Consider the following 17,777-nt stretch of genomic DNA (forward strand, 5'->3'; position numbering starts at 1 on the left):
GGGGCAATGTTGTAATAAGTGCTGTTTGTGATGAGTGCACTGCTTCAATGGGCATGTCTGTAATATTTTGCAAGCTGAAGCTGCAATAATTCTTTCATGTTCTAAAATTATTTTTAAAATTTTGTAGGTAATTGCAAACATGCTGTGGCTTTATTTGTGTGGATTCATCGTCCTACAGAAGAGCCTGCTCCTACATCCATAGCATGCTATCGAAGAAGCCAAAACTATTTCAAGTTGGCACTGATATCTGATCGTAGGAATAATATCGTACAATGTGTACCGCGAGTAACGACGCCTGGGTTAAACCTCACCACTATAAGGTTAACCGGACAAGAGACTGACTAGGCAGTCCGGCGAGAGCCTTGATACTGTATTGACCACGTTTCTCGATTTTGATAATCGAACGCTCAACTTTCATATTAACTCTATGTTTCACTCTCATCTAAATTACATCATGACAAAGTATTAAATAGCAGATAGACATCACACAGTCAAAATCTGTTGCTGTAGGTGTTTAGAGTGAAAACCGGCAGGAAACTTTCCTTCAAAGAATATTAAATATCGAGAAATCAGACACAGATAGTCATTTGATAAAATTTTTTTAGCGAAAGTTTGCGCCAACTTTTGGTTTTGGGTTGTCAATGCATCATAATACTGTATCGCATGATGGTGACAAATGGAACGTACCAGCATTTCTGGATTATGTTGCTGCAAAATTAACCAATGAAGCTTGCATAGCAGCATGCTCTACTAAAATGGTATGAACTGCGTCGTGGACGTATTACTTCATCAGTGATTCCTAAGACGGCACGTTGTAACACAACTCATGAAACTTTGGTGGAAGAATTTTGAGTGCACAAAACTTTTATACCATGGCAATGAAGAGAGGAAGAATATGAGAACCTCAAGTGCTTCAAAAAATATCTAATCGATTGAAAAAAGTAGATAAGAGTTCACTCCTACTCGGTGTCAAATTTCCTGAGTTCGGTGCTTCCCCCGATGGTATTTGTGATAAGCTGTTATCGAAGTGAAGTGACCGATAAGCTCAAAGACTGGAGAAAATTATCATTGTCATGGTAAAATTCAATATAAGTTCAAGACCCAGATTCAGCTACAAATGCTTTTTTATAAGAAAAGTCAAGGACACTTTTTGCATTGCAGATTTGGAATTAGAAGTTGATGGGAATGTTTCCATTGTGATAGAAAATTTTTATAAAAACTTTATTACAGTAGTGATGAAGGGAACCTGCTTTTGGAGTAAGGCAATGTTTCCAAAACTAATGTGTTGATTTTGTTTAAAATATTTTGCTAAGCTAGATTGTGACGAAACACCCTGCCCGCAGTTGATTAGGCAAATGCTCCACAGTATCCAGGGGCACAAAACGGAATGATTCATTTTCGAGAAAGGTACCCCTTAAGTCTACAACTTTGCTCCCGCCGTTTTCCAAAAGATGGCGCTAGTAGCCAGTAATAGTTCCAATAAATAAATCACAGTTGTTTTCCATCAGTTTTGACATCTATAAATATAACCTTACATCGATATTAGTTAATTTTTGTTTGCGTCATATAGTTACACTTAATTAAATATGTCAACTTATAAACCGAATTCACGTCATTTGCGGGAGATTTTACTTTTTCATTTCAACATGAAAAAATCGGCGGCTGAGGCTCATCGGGTTATTTCAAGTACTTATGGTGATGATACTATTAGTGAAAGAACGTGTCGCGAGTGGTTCCAGCGCTTTAAAAGCGGTGATTTTGTTGTTGAAGATGGGCATAGCGGTTGCAGAGAAAAAACTTTTGAAGATGATGAACTGGAGGCTTTACTTAATGAAGACTCGTGCCAAACTCAAGAACAGCTAGCAAAATCATTGGGAGTAACTCAGCAAGCAGTATCAAAACGCCTGGAACAGCTGGGGATGATCCAAAAACAAGGAAAGTAATTTTGCAACACGACAATGCTCGACCTCACGTGGCGAAAGTAGTCAAGACGTACCTCGAAACACTGAAATGGGAAATTCTACCTCACCCGCCATACTCTCCAGATGTTGCTCCATCTGATTACCATTTATTTAGGTCGATGGCACACGGCCTGGCGGGCCAGTGCTTCGATTCTTTTGAAAAAGTAAAAGAATGGATCGATTCTTGGATCTTATCAAAGGATGAAGAATTTTTCCGACGCGGGATTCGTTTGTTGCCTGAAAGATGGGCCAAAGTAGTGGAAAGTGACGGACAATACTTTGAAACATAAATAAGATACCATTTTTTTTATATAATTTTTAAAATTAAAAAAAAAAAAACGGCGGGAGCAAAGTTGTAGACCTATACATGTTCTACATAAATTATTAGTTTACGGGGTCACTGATTACGAATCTGAAATCGAATTTTGAAAATTCAAGATAGCGAATCCACTATGGCGAATAAAGCTTTACAACTCGATCGAATTCGGAGAAAACATTCTATTCGAGGGTTTTTGAGATCGCTGATTACGAATCTGAAATCAGATGTTGAAAATTCTATATGATGAATCCAATCAGGGACTGCAAACACCTCTGCACGGAGTTTCTTGACGATATGCGAACAAATTAAAAATTTTCGTCCAACATATCCCTATATATAAAACTTTCTGAAATCTTTCATGAAAGGAAAGAAACATTCCAAAAATATTTCAAAAAAAGGTTGCTGCAAGTTGAAAATGTCCACGCCAGAAGCTTGCAACAGATTTCTTGATTGTTGTTGTTCTTAAAAAAGTTCTCATAATCTTTCTATAAAATATTTTATTGACAGTTTCTTAGAAAGTTTTCATATTATGTGGGATTCGATCCATCATCTTGAATTGTCAAAATCATAAGATCAGTTTTCATGTTTGTCTGGCATATTGGATCCACTTTCTTGAATTTTGAAATGATGACGTCGGATTCGTTTTTAGCGATTCCAGAAAACCAAGTTTACCGCCTTCCACTTTACTAGTCTCTATAACCTTTCCACAATTACATTTATTCTGTAAAACAGGCATTTTCAACACTTTGCTTATTTATGGCGCTCATTGTATTTGCGGAATCATAATAATCCCTCTTTAAACATCAACATTGACTAAGAAGGCCAATTGTGCAAAGAAGAATGACAGTGATATCTCAAAACTTGAATGTAAATCTTAAATAATCGATTTATAAAAGGTGTCTCATATAGCAGCCTGAAAAACGGACATTTAGAGAGTGCAGCATTTCAACTCGCTTGAATCACCTCTATCAAGTTTTTAAAGAAAAGCATTATTCCCAGCGCTGAGAAAGTACCTCATCGAGAAGCTTTTCTTCTCCCTAGTGGGTTCATGCTCTCTGGTTTTTTACGACGCATCAAAGGAGCAAAACGTGCTGCTTCAGTGAGTGATCAACACGAGCCTAAGATATGGTTTTGGTTTTAGGAGGGACGAGCACATTACCTGCTACACACGTGAACTGGGCTAGCTCACATTATTTCTCGTCCTGGCTATGCTTGCCTGCCATAAGAGTATCAAGTTTCACGTTCAGGTAAGCCTATAAACTCACGCAGCTTTTTTGAAACCAATACCGGTTTCTGCCTTTGGAGGGTTGGTCATCCCCAACTGCGCCACCGAGTCCTTACATACCTCGTTTCATATTAGCTCAGTCTCTTTATGAAACAAGCAAACGCCCCATCTATAATTTTTATATTGATTGAGAGAGAGAGAGAGAGAGAGAGCAGCAGTGAGGCAGCTATATCATTTTATTTCGCACTGTTAAATAGAGAATTACAATTCCATTATATACTGCTGATATTAATATATACAATACAAATACCGAGGGAACTTTAATATTCAATGAACTTTGGACAGCACAATATCCACACAATAAACTTCATTTAATCTAATCTCATTGTATTCTATCGGAGTTTGAACCTGGCAAACGAGCACCAGCCCTACATAAATCAAACGTTGCCAATCTAGATGATAAAGATCGTAGCTCAAGATCAGTGCAGGCTATTTACTAAACGCACATCCAGAATTAATGTTGTTGAGAAGGAAGCATAATGCATATTTTAACCAATTGCGTTGCGTTCCAAGAGACTCAAACCGATATCTCTGTATAACAAATACTGGGCATATCTCAAATTAATGCACGAACATGTTTATTGAATGTCAACTGTATTGATAGAATTAAGATAGTATCGAACCTACTAAAAAAAATCGTAGTAGCTCAAAATATTATCAAACTTTGAAAGTGCAACGTCGCACAATACATGACTTTGTCCGTTAGATCTAATGTGTAACTTTGTCCTCTATTTCGTTTCTATTGTGACACAAATCTAATGAATTCTCAAGCGAGATTTTATCTACTATAAATCCTACCTACTACCTACTGTAACAAGCGATTATGTACCTAATGTAAATACAATGCCAACTTCTCACTTATTTGTACAGGTTTTTGTAGGATTGGCAAATGAATGAATACTATATTATACTACCTTAAACTACAGTAGGAGAAATTTTGATTAAAATCTCCTGAGTCATTCGAAAAATTGGCTAAACGGGCCTATTTTTTCCCTGTAACAATTTTTGGCATTATACTCGTATATGCATAGTAATGTGTTGTATTTATCAGAGTTGGTAATTCTTGCCACAAATTTCAAGATTATAGAAATTAGAATATGTCTGCTTAAGGGCAGAATGATTGGATAGAAATAAATGCACAAGGAATTTCTAGAATACACAAACATAGTTATGAGATTAAGGCGGTTGAATGAATTTCTTTGAAATAATTTCTGAAAAGCAGAAAATGAATACCTAGGCGAAAAATGAGGTACATATATGCGTTTCGGTATGCGCTATAAAGATATCTGGGCAAATCCATGTCAAATCGGCCCAGAAATGACCTTGTATTTATAGATAAATTGAAACTTTTTAAGTTTACCTGAAAAATGAACTGCATTTACTCGTTGGTCGAAAATTTTTTTTTATCTACTAGTCATGAATTATTGCATTTCACTATAAAATTAGCTTGCGGGCGGCTTTGAAAATTCATATCTCGGGTCTCCCTACCGTGGGAAGATATTAAAAAACCCGTTTCAAAGTTAATGAAAAACACTTTCGAATGGAAATCTACAATTTCTGAAAAAATAGAGTTTTTTTGTTTTTAATGAGCAATTCAAATGCTTATAAATTTTTTTCTCAAACATTAACCATTTAAAAATTTTTCTAATAATGGGATTGCATTCCTTATTCTCTGCTAGAAATGCAAAAAAGTTTAAATAATTATGCGTTTCTTCTAAATATTTTTGGTTCAATTACTTGTAGCGCGCGGTATCGTATTGATGCGTGGTCCGCCTCGTCGCTATCGCGTTGTGCGGGTACGAGTACGCGTGTTTTGGACCATCGAGAAAAAATAGGACCACTTTCGTGCGTACAATTTATCTAAAAAATACAAGGTCAAAAAAGACCTAAATTCCGCCAATTTGAGGTAGAATTACCCCGTACCTATGTTTAATTTTGCATCGCTTGAAAAATGCTAATTCTTTTAAAACATCTATATTGTGATCTGCAATAACGAGGTATCGAGTATAATTGAACTGTCAAATCAACTTAGGGGCTGTCCATGAACCACAGCACGAGTGATGCAAAAAAATGTAGTTCTACCAGCGGCTGTTGGTATGGCTACGCTAGCCGAGATGAGAACAGACGTCAACTATTTCGTAATTTCAAAGAACGGAGTTCTAAAACAATAACGATATTTATTTTAACGTACAGATATTTCAGTGTATTTAAATTAGCGTAAGTCTCTTTCTCAACGTTTCATACATCATTCTTCAGTCTCAAAGTAGTCAACAAGAGATCGATCGCGAAAGTAGGTTTAGTTGACTAGGAATGATCCATATATTCTAACCTTGACCACACCATGTTGTTTTTATCAACAAGCGCCTCAACGCGATTGCAGGGTACTGAATAATTACTGTTTGTACTATAACCTCTCATCTCACATAATCGTCAGAAATAATAAATATTATGATTATGAGCCTCTGGATATTTTAAAGATCTCGCAATATCTTATGTTCAATCCTGGTTACATAAGAAATCAAACTGAAATCGATCCCAATGAAAAAGTAAAATGTGAACAAAAAGTTTCGTGAGCGCAAAGTTTTAATTTTTTTTCAATAACAACACGTTTTCAACGGCATGGCGGCAATATCACATTTGGAATACGAAACTTGTTTATTTTCTTTTTAAGGCAATTTTACGATGTTTTATGTAATCATATTTTAATTCTTCATTAACGAAGGAAATTATAAAGTTTTTTCATATTTGGTGGAACAATTCGTAGATGAGTGTTAAATATCTACATTGTTCAAATATGATCAGATTATGGTATTTGCCTTTAATGTAAAAAATTTCGATCACTTCCGGGATGGGAAGCTTTCAGATTACTTGATTCGTGACTCGTTAACTGAAATCTCAGTACTTCACGCTTACTTTATATCGAAACCGAAATCTCAAAAAAATAATAAAAAATGCAACCGACTTCATTTAATGTCGCATTAACGGTGAAAAATTGAGGAAACCCTGATTCGTTTAGGTGGAAACACTCCCGCAGTTTAGTGAAAGATTCGAATGCTCAGGCACTCATTGTAAAGTATAAACATGGTATTTACACGTGGCCGGGCGCATGAATATCTATGAGTGCTTTCAATTTACCGGAAGCTGTAACAATGGGTTATAGAAAAAGTAACACGATGAAAAATTCGGCATGATAATCGTATAGCCGTAGCACAAATGGCTGACTGAATTAACACTCCGTCAAATGACCTACCCGATGACGTTCGTTTGAATTTACATATCTTGTGAATATTGCCCCAATCAATTGATCTTTTAGAGGCCAAGTTCGGCATTTATGTAACAAGTTGGTATAAGAAAAAGTCGAAATAACCGTCGTTGATTGAAGGAGAAGAATACGTATACACGGACAGTGGCCGTTCCGTCGCACGCAGCAAGACCGTCTCACAGATCAGTGTTTATGTCTTTCGGAGCTTTAGAATTACTGCCGGGACACGCAAGAGTGAGCGAGGACCTCGACTATAATATGTAGCGTCGCGTCGTAACTTCTCATTTTTTACCGATCGTGCAGGTTATACGCTCGAGAAAGGGGGGCCTTCGTATTATACCAGCATTTTTACGTAATACGCTGTGTTATTAAATTGAAATACTGCTCGGATCGAAGAAGCGCGTACGATGCGGTCTTTATAACTGTGGAATATTTGTGTATACCCATGCCGGTTGGTGTTGTATTCACGGCTGTGAATGGACATCGTGCGAAAACTTCAAGGTCGTGCAAAATTACTACCCTTACCGACCGAGTAAACTCACCTTTTTTTTCTTTCTATATTGAATAAACAAACGATCGCAAAAGAATCAAATGTATAGTCGCTCTTTTGTAGCGGAATTCAGGAAAGTTACTCAAATCCCAAAAATCGTGAAACAAATGTGTGATTTTTTGACACGCCTTGCCATTTCCACATTTCCCGCATTTTAGGGGCAAAAAGTGCATAATTGTGATACTTTCCGCCATTCTGGGAAGAATGAAGAGTAAAATCAGCCGTCATGAGACTGTTTTCATGCAATGTTGATACGTTAGTGGATAATGTAGAAAGTATTACTCGTGATTCTTCTATTAGTTCCGTGTGAACAAAGTAAATATAAGTGATGATACGAAGAAGTCCCAGAAGTTTCTGCAATAGTCATGATTCATTTACATTAAAAAGCTTGTTTAGCAGTCGATGTAATAATTTAAAAACTTGTAAACAGAAAGTGTATGAGATAAATTCTGCGTGATGGTAAGGAATTATGACCATAACTTCAAGTATGGAACATCATGTAAAATTCTTGAACATTCCATGATGTATTCAATATTCAAATTCTTTCTGAATATCAAATTAGAGTTCAGTACACCCCAAGGAGTAAATCTAATTATAAGCATAAACTTACAATCTTCGAAATATTCCAAGTTTTGTCCAACTGTATGTATTTATTTTTTCCATACATAAAAAATCCGTTGTCACAATTGTATCTCGCATTTAGCGATGACGATTTGTGCTTCGAATTCCATACAGTCTGAAGTGTGTTTGCTGGAAGTAAGCACCCGCTTCATTATTCAAAAAATCGGAGTGATATCTGAGTGACATCTATCAATAATAGAAATCGATAAGTCGAAGGATACATTTTTTACTACTCATATATTCTACTTGCTTGAAAAATGTACTATTTATATTTCAAACGACGATCGCTTTTAACCACGTCCCACTCAAACGAAGCTGTTCGTAGAGACAACGATGTTTTGCCACGTTCTGTTAAGAAAATTTTGTAGGAGAAAAAATAATATTACAACAGGTATAATGAGAAATATTCACGTAACGTTGCGCAATAAAGAACAAATGGCCTGAACACAAGGCTTCAGGAGTTTGGGTATTGGCCTTTGAAAGTAGATGAAGTCGAAAAGCCAAAGAATTCTGATATGTATTATTTTAAAGGTAAAATGAGAGACAAGTTTTTATCGCAATTCTTAGATTTGTTTTCTGGTAAACCGGGATGCTTTACAGGTCGAAAAATACTATTCAGATTTAAAGATAACGACAAACCAATGCAATTAAATCCCTATCGCGCTCCATTTTCCCTGTCAGATGCAAGATTTCAGATGAAATTAAAAAGTAGTGAAAGCGAGAAATTGAAATCCAATGGTTTGTAGCAAATGGCCAACTCTCGTCATACTCGTATTGAAAGAAAACGCACAAGTCAGAGCGTGTGGGAATTTCAGAATTACGGTGAATCCACACTCGGTGATGAAATAAAAGACATTCGAAGCTGAACTAAGAATAAATGTTCATGAATATAATTTCTTTAAGAAAAAAATTGAAATCTTAGGATTTTTGATTGGTGATACAGGTCTAAGTCTTACACTTCCAAAGGTGAAAGCATTATACAGGGCTCCAGTACCAAAAAATTTTAAACGATCGTAAGTTTTGTTGGGATTAGTGAATTTTTACGAGAAACTTTCTCTAGATAAAGCTGATCGTGTCAAACCGTTGTCTAACTTAAGTAACAAATTAAAATACGAATGGACTAATCAGTGTTTGAAAGAGTTTGAGTGGTCGAAAGATCGAATTTCGACGGAGTATTAAAATTGTTCGATCCTAATTTATCTCTTGGACTGTGATGCATGTCATTATGGGCTGTCAGCAGTGCTATCGCATCGTTTCTCAGATAGTTCAGAACGATCGGTTGCATTTGTCGCGAAAAAAATATCCCAAATTGAACCCCACAGTGAAATTCTGAATAAAAAAGCGAGAGCAAATATTTTCAGTATGAATATGCTGCTAAGGTTACTTCGAAAACTGGTCATGTGTCCTTAAAATTCATTTCAGTACCAAATGAAAATTTATTGAGTATGTTACAAAGTAGATTGATAAGGTGGTTCTATTTATTTCCGGATTTACGTACGATATTAAAATTATCAAACCACACGTAAGTGGTAACTTTAATGAGTTTTCTTCACTACTAGTACAGGCAACAGGGAATTTTTTCCTGCACTAAATTACAGGAGTTATTTTTTTTCACAAATAGGTTCAGTATGACGTACTGAATGTAAATTCATAAAATCCTTACAAATTTCAAGGGCGGAAGTGCCGCCATTTTGAGAAAAACCGTTTCGGCCTATATCTCCGTAACCGTGCACTCTAGGCCCAAAATGATAATGACCTTTATTGTAGATAATGATATTTTCTATCTTTTTTGTTCAATAATTTTTTTGTATCCCAACTATTAACAAATTATCAACTTATACGACTGCCAAAATTCATTTATTGACTTTTTCATCAATATCTCCCCGAATAATTGTTTAAACAACGAAATGTTAATGATTCAACTTTCAGATCCACAAATTTCCTACAACTTTTACTCGAAACTTTTTGTCCTCGAATAAATATTTCTGAAGTTATAACTCTTTCTATGTTGCACTGTCGGGTGGAAGGTTAATAAAAACGCGGGATGCATAAAATAATGATGAAAATTCTTCAAATATGTGCAAAAAATATTGATGAGGTGACAAATAGCAATAAATAATTTGCTTTCTTAACTGAAAAAAAAACAGCAACTACCTGATGGAAATTTTTTTCAAATTTATATTATATTTTATGCAATTCACCCTTCGATTCGAATTGCGAATTACTTTTGTAAAGAACGAATGCATCGTGGCCTTGAGAATCAACGATGCAAACTTCTTCGCCGTGTTTCTCTCATAAATATTTTTTCATGGTAAGAATATCAAGCACATCTTCAGAATTAATTTTTTTCAAAATTCCCGAAAGCAATTCGCAATCGTCACTCGCAGACATAACATCGATACGGCCCTGGATAATGTCATCAATTTTCACATTTTCGTCCGCATTTTCCTTGGCAAGATACAGGATTTTTGAAGTGAACGCATTATAACTTTGAAAATATTAATATGTGAAAAAAAAGTCGTGAGTAAGAGTTGTAAGAAATTTGTGGATCTAAAAGTTAAATTATTAGCATTTCGTTGTTTAAACAATTATTCGGGGAGATATTGATCAAAAAGTCAATAGATGAATTTTGGCAGTCGTATAAGTTGATAATTTGTTAATAGTTGAGATACAAAAAAGTTATTCAACAAAAAAGATAGAAAATATCATTATCTACAATAAAGGTCATTATCATTGTGGGCCTAGAGTGCACGGTTACGGAGATATAGGTCGAAACGGTTTTTCTCAAAATTCAGCACGTCATACTGAACCTATTTATGAAAAAAAATAACTCCTGTAAGTTAGTGCATTATGGACAAGAGTAACGGGTCCCCTATTTCCTGTACTATACCCTACCAGTATTCGAAACTAAGTTTACATGTAGAAATTTCATTAAAGTTGGTGAAAGAAATTTCAATTTCGAACACAGTGTTGTTGAAACAGACAAAGATAAAAATTTACGTAACGTAATGAAGCATAGTTTTGATGGCCGAAAGACATTAAAAGTTCAATAATATCGATAGACCTTTTTACAATAAAAAATCAGATTTAACCATCGACAAAAATTGTTTGTTCTTGGGTTACAGAGTCATGATTCCAAAATCATTGCAACCGCCAATTTTCTACATGTTGTACAAATTAAAATACCACATCCATCCTACATAATTATCCGAGGAATTATATAATATTCATGAAGAAGCAGTTCTTATAATTATGATACTGCCACCGAATTGCGAAGTTTAGCACGGCAGGAAGGCAGTGCAACGAATATTGAATTTACCGTCTGAGATACCTTCTAACAGTTTTTTATCGCGGAACACGATCGTGTTGATGTCAAGTCGCAATTTCATAGCAATTATGAACCACGAAGATAATTAAATGATTATCAAACTTACCTGGCTGGTTCATTTTTTTCCAATTTCTCGCCAAGCATCATTCTAGAACCAATTAATACTATTCTTCATGCGGATCATAACATACAGTATCACGTAAGATCGTACACATTCGACGAGTTTTCGGAAATCAATATTCGCAAAATCGACTGTACTCTTACCGTTCGTAAGCCACATTGTCCAAAATGACGCAACGAATCATTTTTTTCTCGAATGATATGCCGTGTAGTGTCATGTCGGTGACGGTCGACGCGTGCCGATGCCGAATAGTGCGAACTATATCTGTAGAAATTTTTCTTGGTGTCGTCAGATTAATAATAAAAAAAAAACCGAATGCCAATAACGTTTCAGCCCTAAGGGGGGGGGGGGGGGGCTCCTCGGACTAGAAACATTTTATTGTAAGAAAAATATATTTTCCTAACGAAAATGATGTTTTACAACACACTAGTAACTGTAAGTAATTAATACAGAGAAAAAAAGAGAAAAAAAGTATAACATAAGAGTATTTTAACTTACATTCAGATTCGTGCAAACAGGCATTATATAGTTCCGAATAATTTGAAAATTAACATCGCAAGGACAAGCAAGCATATAATAGGCGCCAGGTCATCATCTACAAGGAACGATTGAAACAAAAACTTGCGTCAATGTCCATGAATAGCGGGAAAAAAACCAGAAATTTACGAAAATGTTAAGAGAGAAAACGATTTTATTTCTCTGGTTCTTTAGGAACCATTTTATTGCAAGTAATGAATCAAAAATTGGATTACTCAGGCGGAAAATCATCCGTTGACACCTGTTGCGAATCGGATTATTGTAAGAGAAAGACCATGATAGATAGAAAGACGAATCGGTGTCATAAAGAAAAAGCTAAGAGAAAATGACACGGGAAAGCACTAGTCCTGGCGCTGCAGCGCTGAGAGGTCTAACCAGTGAAAAAGTAGCAGGACCCTGCATCGCATAAAAGGAGAAACCGAATTGTTGTTTGATTGAAATCAGATGAAATAAACATTGCTAAGATTCTCAGCATCAGATTCAAGGTTAACTGTGTTATGTTCTCCAACAATGTTATACATTTCTAAAGGGTGGAAATGGTTTTCCTTCTTATTTTTTATATCTTCAGATTATTAACAATGAAAGCAAGTGAACCACTTAACGCTGTAAAAATAATATTTGCAGAATCAAATAAATGTATGCATTAGTTGAGTAGTCTTGTGACTATTTGAGTTGACTTTATTAAATATTGTTAAGGTAATTTTATTGAAAATAATGTGTTCATGTTACAGTATAGCGCTGTCCACTGTTTCGATACTACTCTTTACCGCTTGTATCTTTCTGAAAATGTGGTATTAGACACGCGTCGAGCGCGTGATATAGAATAATAAATAATAAAATTTAAATTGCAAATCTAATTATTTTCAGTACTGCTACAGATATTCGAATAGTAATTCATTTTAGCATAAGTTATAATAGTAATACCCATCATTACAATTATCTAGCACAGATAATGATAATGTATACGCTATGAAGATAACAACACAGTGGTTAGGTAGTCAGGCATATATTATTACGCTATTGACATAATTACCAGCCAAACAATCACCCGAAGGATCCTATTGATTTTAAAAATTCCTAATAGAAATCATATTCAACAAATTCATTTATGAAGCATATAAATTCAACCCGTTTTCAAATCAACCAAAATGCTGGCCCAGTTGAATTAAATTGATTTTATACTTAAAATGCGATCCATTCAAATTTTCGTAATCGACCTTACTAGATATCATCACCATTACTGTGCTTTCCACGCTTGACAAAATTTTATTTGACCAACATGCATAAACTGCACTTAATTTCAAATCGATCGTGACCACTTGAATCTAGTTTTGAACAGCGTCGTTCGCGTAGCAGCAGATCATATTTTGTTTCACGTGTAAATACAAAGAGAATTCTTCAGTTTACTAGGACTTTTTTCCAGAAACAAACCTCATTCCTGTCTTCAAAATCGGTTTAAAATCCCGTTGTGGAAATTCAATCCGTGTTGCAGAAAAAAGACGAAAAAGACGCGTCCAGGGATAATCAGAGTGGCAGCAGATATTGGTATACATATTAATATATTCTGTCAGCCGATGCTAACCACGATGTATCATCCACGTACACGCGCAACCGATCATTGATACCCGGTAATTGCAACTGACTCGCACTTGAGTATGGGCTATTCCGCGTCAACCGGATCAGTCATCTCTCAGATATTTTTTTAATTTGGCATGTGGATTGTGTAGAGGGAGTTAGATTTTTGTGCCAAAGCGCGGATCTCATAATGCAAAATTCAATTTTTTATTAACAATAACAAATTAGACTCCCATTTTTTTCAAAAATTCATAACTTTGGCAAAAAATTAGATACAATATATTTTTTTTTTTCAAATTACGCGGAAAGCTCCATAGAATTCAAAAAAAAATACGAAATGGTAAAAAAATGTTGTTATCAATTGTTTATTTAACAATTAATTTTTCAAAGATTTTTAAAACAGTGACTGACACGATCAAAAATTTTTTTTAAAATTCTGACATGTTTCTTGAACTGTACTACAACCTGTGAATTAATTCCAGAGGGGTGTTTTTCTTCGTTTTCGAGTAAAAAATCATCAAAGGTGTCGATGCGCGTGAAATTGCGGCGCGCCGAGTCTCTACGTAATGGCGGGCTGCCGGTTGCCGTCCACCGCTACCCCGCGGTGGCGTCGCAGCGTTATTTTAGAGTCATTTTCACGATGTAGGACATGATTGAAGAATCTGAAAAAAATACTGTACCTTCACAAGGCTTGCTCAAAGCGATAAGTGAAGTTTCAGGAATGTGTTTTTCACCGTTTTTTTATTACAGAGATTCAAAATAACGGTTACACACCATGAGAGTGCACATAAATGATAATAATTACATAACTTGCTACTTATTTTAAAATAAAAACACATTCTTGAAACTTCACTTATCGCTTTGAGCAAGCCTTGTGAAGGTACAGTATTTTTTTCAGATTCTCCAATCATGTCCTACATCGTGAAAATGACTCTAAAATAACGCTGCGACGCCACCGCGGGGTAGCGGTGGACGGCAACCGGCCGCCCGCCATTACGTAGAGACTCGGCGCGCCGCAATTTCATGCGCATCGACACCTTTAATGATTTTTTACTCGAAAACGAAGAAAAACACCCCTCTGGAATTAATTCACAGGTTGTAGTACAGTTCAAGGAACATGTCAGAATTTTAAAAAAATTTTTTGATCGTGTCAGTCACTGTTTTAAAAATCTTTGAAAAATTAATTGTTAAATAAACAATTGATAACAACTTTTTTTTACCATTTCGTATTTTTTTTTGAATTCTATGGAGCTTTCCGCGTAATTTGAAAAAAAAAATATATTGTATCTAATTTTTTGCCAAAGTTATGAATTTTTGAAAAAAATGGGAGTCTAATTTGTTATTGTTAATAAAAAATTGAATTTTGCATTATGAGATCCGCGCTTTGGCACAAAAATCTAACTCCCCCTACACAATCCACATGCCAAATTAAAAAAATATCTGAGAGATGACTGATCCGGTTGACGCGGAATAGCCCGTATACTATACTCATTTTTACATCGAAGGAACCATGATTTTTCGGGCAGTTACTTGGCCTCGATTAAACTTGACCTAATCTTTTTAAAAATCAATAATTTCATTTTTTTTCACTTTTTACTCAATTGTATGTTTTTTAAAGAATATTTATCAAAAAAAAAAATCAAAAAAAAAATTTTCAAAAATTTAAAAAAAAATTTCGAAAAAAAACTTTTTTTTCGTTTTTAAGAAAATTCCCTAAAATTTTGTTCTGAAAATATCGAAAAATTAAAAAAAAATTTTTTTCTTTAATTTCAAAAAATTCAAAACAATTTTTTTTTTTAATCTAAAAAAGTTGAAAAAAAAATCAAGAGGCCATTTCTGACTCACCTCCACTGAAGCTATGGAAACATTTAAACCTTTATTTTGCTAAAAAAAAAATTTATTGAATAAATTTAAAGTTGATACCCCTAAGTTGCCCACGGTACTCGTTGTGCGAAATTCTGAGCGATAGAATTTTTCCGTTTTCTGCAGAACCATCACGTGTTAAAAAACAGTTTTTTTCAAAACGTTTCGATTTATTCGATAAAAAAGCCAACAAACAGTTTTTTTCAAAACTAACCTTTTTTCGTAAATTTCAAAAAAAAAATTACTCACAGCAGCTTTTAAAATTCAATTTGTGTCATAACGCCCCCCAGGCGACATTTAACCACCCCAGAAGTCGCTCGTTTAGTGACTCTTGTTCAGGAGGGGTACAGATATTGGCAGGTTGGTGAACGACTCGGTGTAAGTGCTTCGGTTGTGTCTCGTGCGTACAACCGATTCCTGGAAACAGATGGGTATGAACGACGTGCTGGACAAGGCCGCCGACGAGCAACGACTCGTCGAGACGACCGGGCAATCATTCGGCAGGCTATCCAAGACCCTTATGCTCCAGCAAACGTCATCGCCCGAAACTTCCCTAACCGTCAACAACAACGACAACGACGACAGCCGCGAAACATTTCTCGATCGACGGTGAGAAATCGTCTTCGTGAATCTGGACTCCGTGCAAGAACTGCTGCCCGTGGACCGATGTTGACCTTCGACATCGCACAGCTCGTCTGCAGTACGCTCGCGACCATGTAAACTGGCCAATGAGAAATTGGAACAACGTTTTTTTCTCTGACGAGTCTCGGTTTTGCCTGTATGGTAACGACCGAAGACCTCGAGTTTGGCGTCGTACAGGTCAACGTTATCAACAACGGTTTATTCGTCCCATAGCTGCTTACGGTGGAGGATCGGTAATGGTTTGGGCTGCAGTTTCGAGGGATTCTCGAACTCCTTTAGTGATTGTTCGAGACACTCTCAATGCTCGGCGTTATATCGACCGAATCTTGCGACCTCAGGTGTTACCTTTAGCGAGAAACAGGAGAGGATTCATTTCTATGCAGGATAATGCTAGGCCTCATACGGCGCATATCACCCGTCAATTCTTTCAGAGAAACAACATCAGATTATTTAATCATCCTGCAATGAGTCCTGATCTGAATCCTATAGAGCACGTCTGGAACATATTGGGCCGCCCATTGCGTCAAAATTATCCAAACTTGAACAATTTACCAGCATTAGAGAACGCTTTGATTAGAGTTTGGCGTCAGATCCCTCAACGGATGATCCGAAATTGCATTTCGAATATGCGACAAAGATTGCAAGTTGTGATTCAGAGTAGAGGCGGGAACACTTGATACTGAACACGATGCACTCGTACACACACGCACGCACGCACGCACACACACACACACACACACACACATGCTTACACAGCTTAGAAAATGAGTTTGGAGTCATAAAATACTGTGGAGCTGAAACCACAGGGTCTCTTTTTCCAAAGAATCATAAACACTCGTGCGTAAGCACAAAAGAAGCGTAAATCCGACCGCGCAATCTCCACGTGGTATGCTTTGGGTAACGCTAATGCCGGCGGTGAATGAATCATCAATCAAAATTTTTGTCAGAAACCTTGATTTTCTTAAAAACGAAAAAAAAGTTTTTTTTCGAAATTTTTTTTAAATTTTCGAAAAAATTTTTTTTGGAAATTTTCAAAATTTATGAAAATTTTTTTTTTGATTTTTTTTTTTTGATAATTAATCTTTAAAAAACACAAAGTTGAGTAAAAAGTGAAAAAAAATGAAATTATTGATTTTTAAAAAGATTAGGTCAAGTTTAACCCTTTCGGTACGGACGCAATCTCCGTCGCGCCGTCCCTGCTGACGGAGCAGTCGCGGCAAGCGTCCGTACTTGCGTAACACCGTTCATACAGAGCCGAAAGGGTTAAGGAACAAAAACCTTGTTCCCTTAATTTTTCCAAAATTTCAATCAACCGGTCCGGGAAAACCGCTGAACCGATCGATCTACCGATTTAGGGGGACCTTTGGGGTACATTAGGCTGTAAAATTTTCTTCTAACCTAAGCTTTCCCCCCAATATTGACGAAGATACAGTCGACCCACACAGCACAATATGTTTCAGAAATGTTTCAGAAATGTCTTATCAGAAACATGTTATATTCCATTGCAACATTTCAGAAATATGTCAGAAATATGTCCATGTCCGCATATATAACTAACGTTTTATGGCTGACATATGTCAGAAATATGTCAGGAACATTTCGGTAATATGTCAGAAATATTTCCGCGATATATTTCAGAAATGTTTCAGAAATGTCTTATTAGAAACATTTTATATTCCATTGCAACATTTCAGAAATATGTCAGAAATATGT

General features: G+C 35.9%; 1 protein-coding gene across 1 annotated transcript in view; it reads right to left on the reverse strand.

Moving 5' to 3' along the window:
- The window catches only part of LOC124298818 (gonadotropin-releasing hormone receptor), a 214,388-nt gene that overhangs the window by 87,386 nt on the left and 109,225 nt on the right, over window positions 1-17,777 (reverse strand). The gene's annotated exons all lie outside the window — the stretch shown is intronic.

The sequence above is a fragment of the Neodiprion virginianus genome, chromosome 2, assembly GCF_021901495.1.
Source record: "Neodiprion virginianus isolate iyNeoVirg1 chromosome 2, iyNeoVirg1.1, whole genome shotgun sequence".
Lineage (NCBI taxonomy): Eukaryota > Metazoa > Arthropoda > Insecta > Hymenoptera > Diprionidae > Neodiprion > Neodiprion virginianus.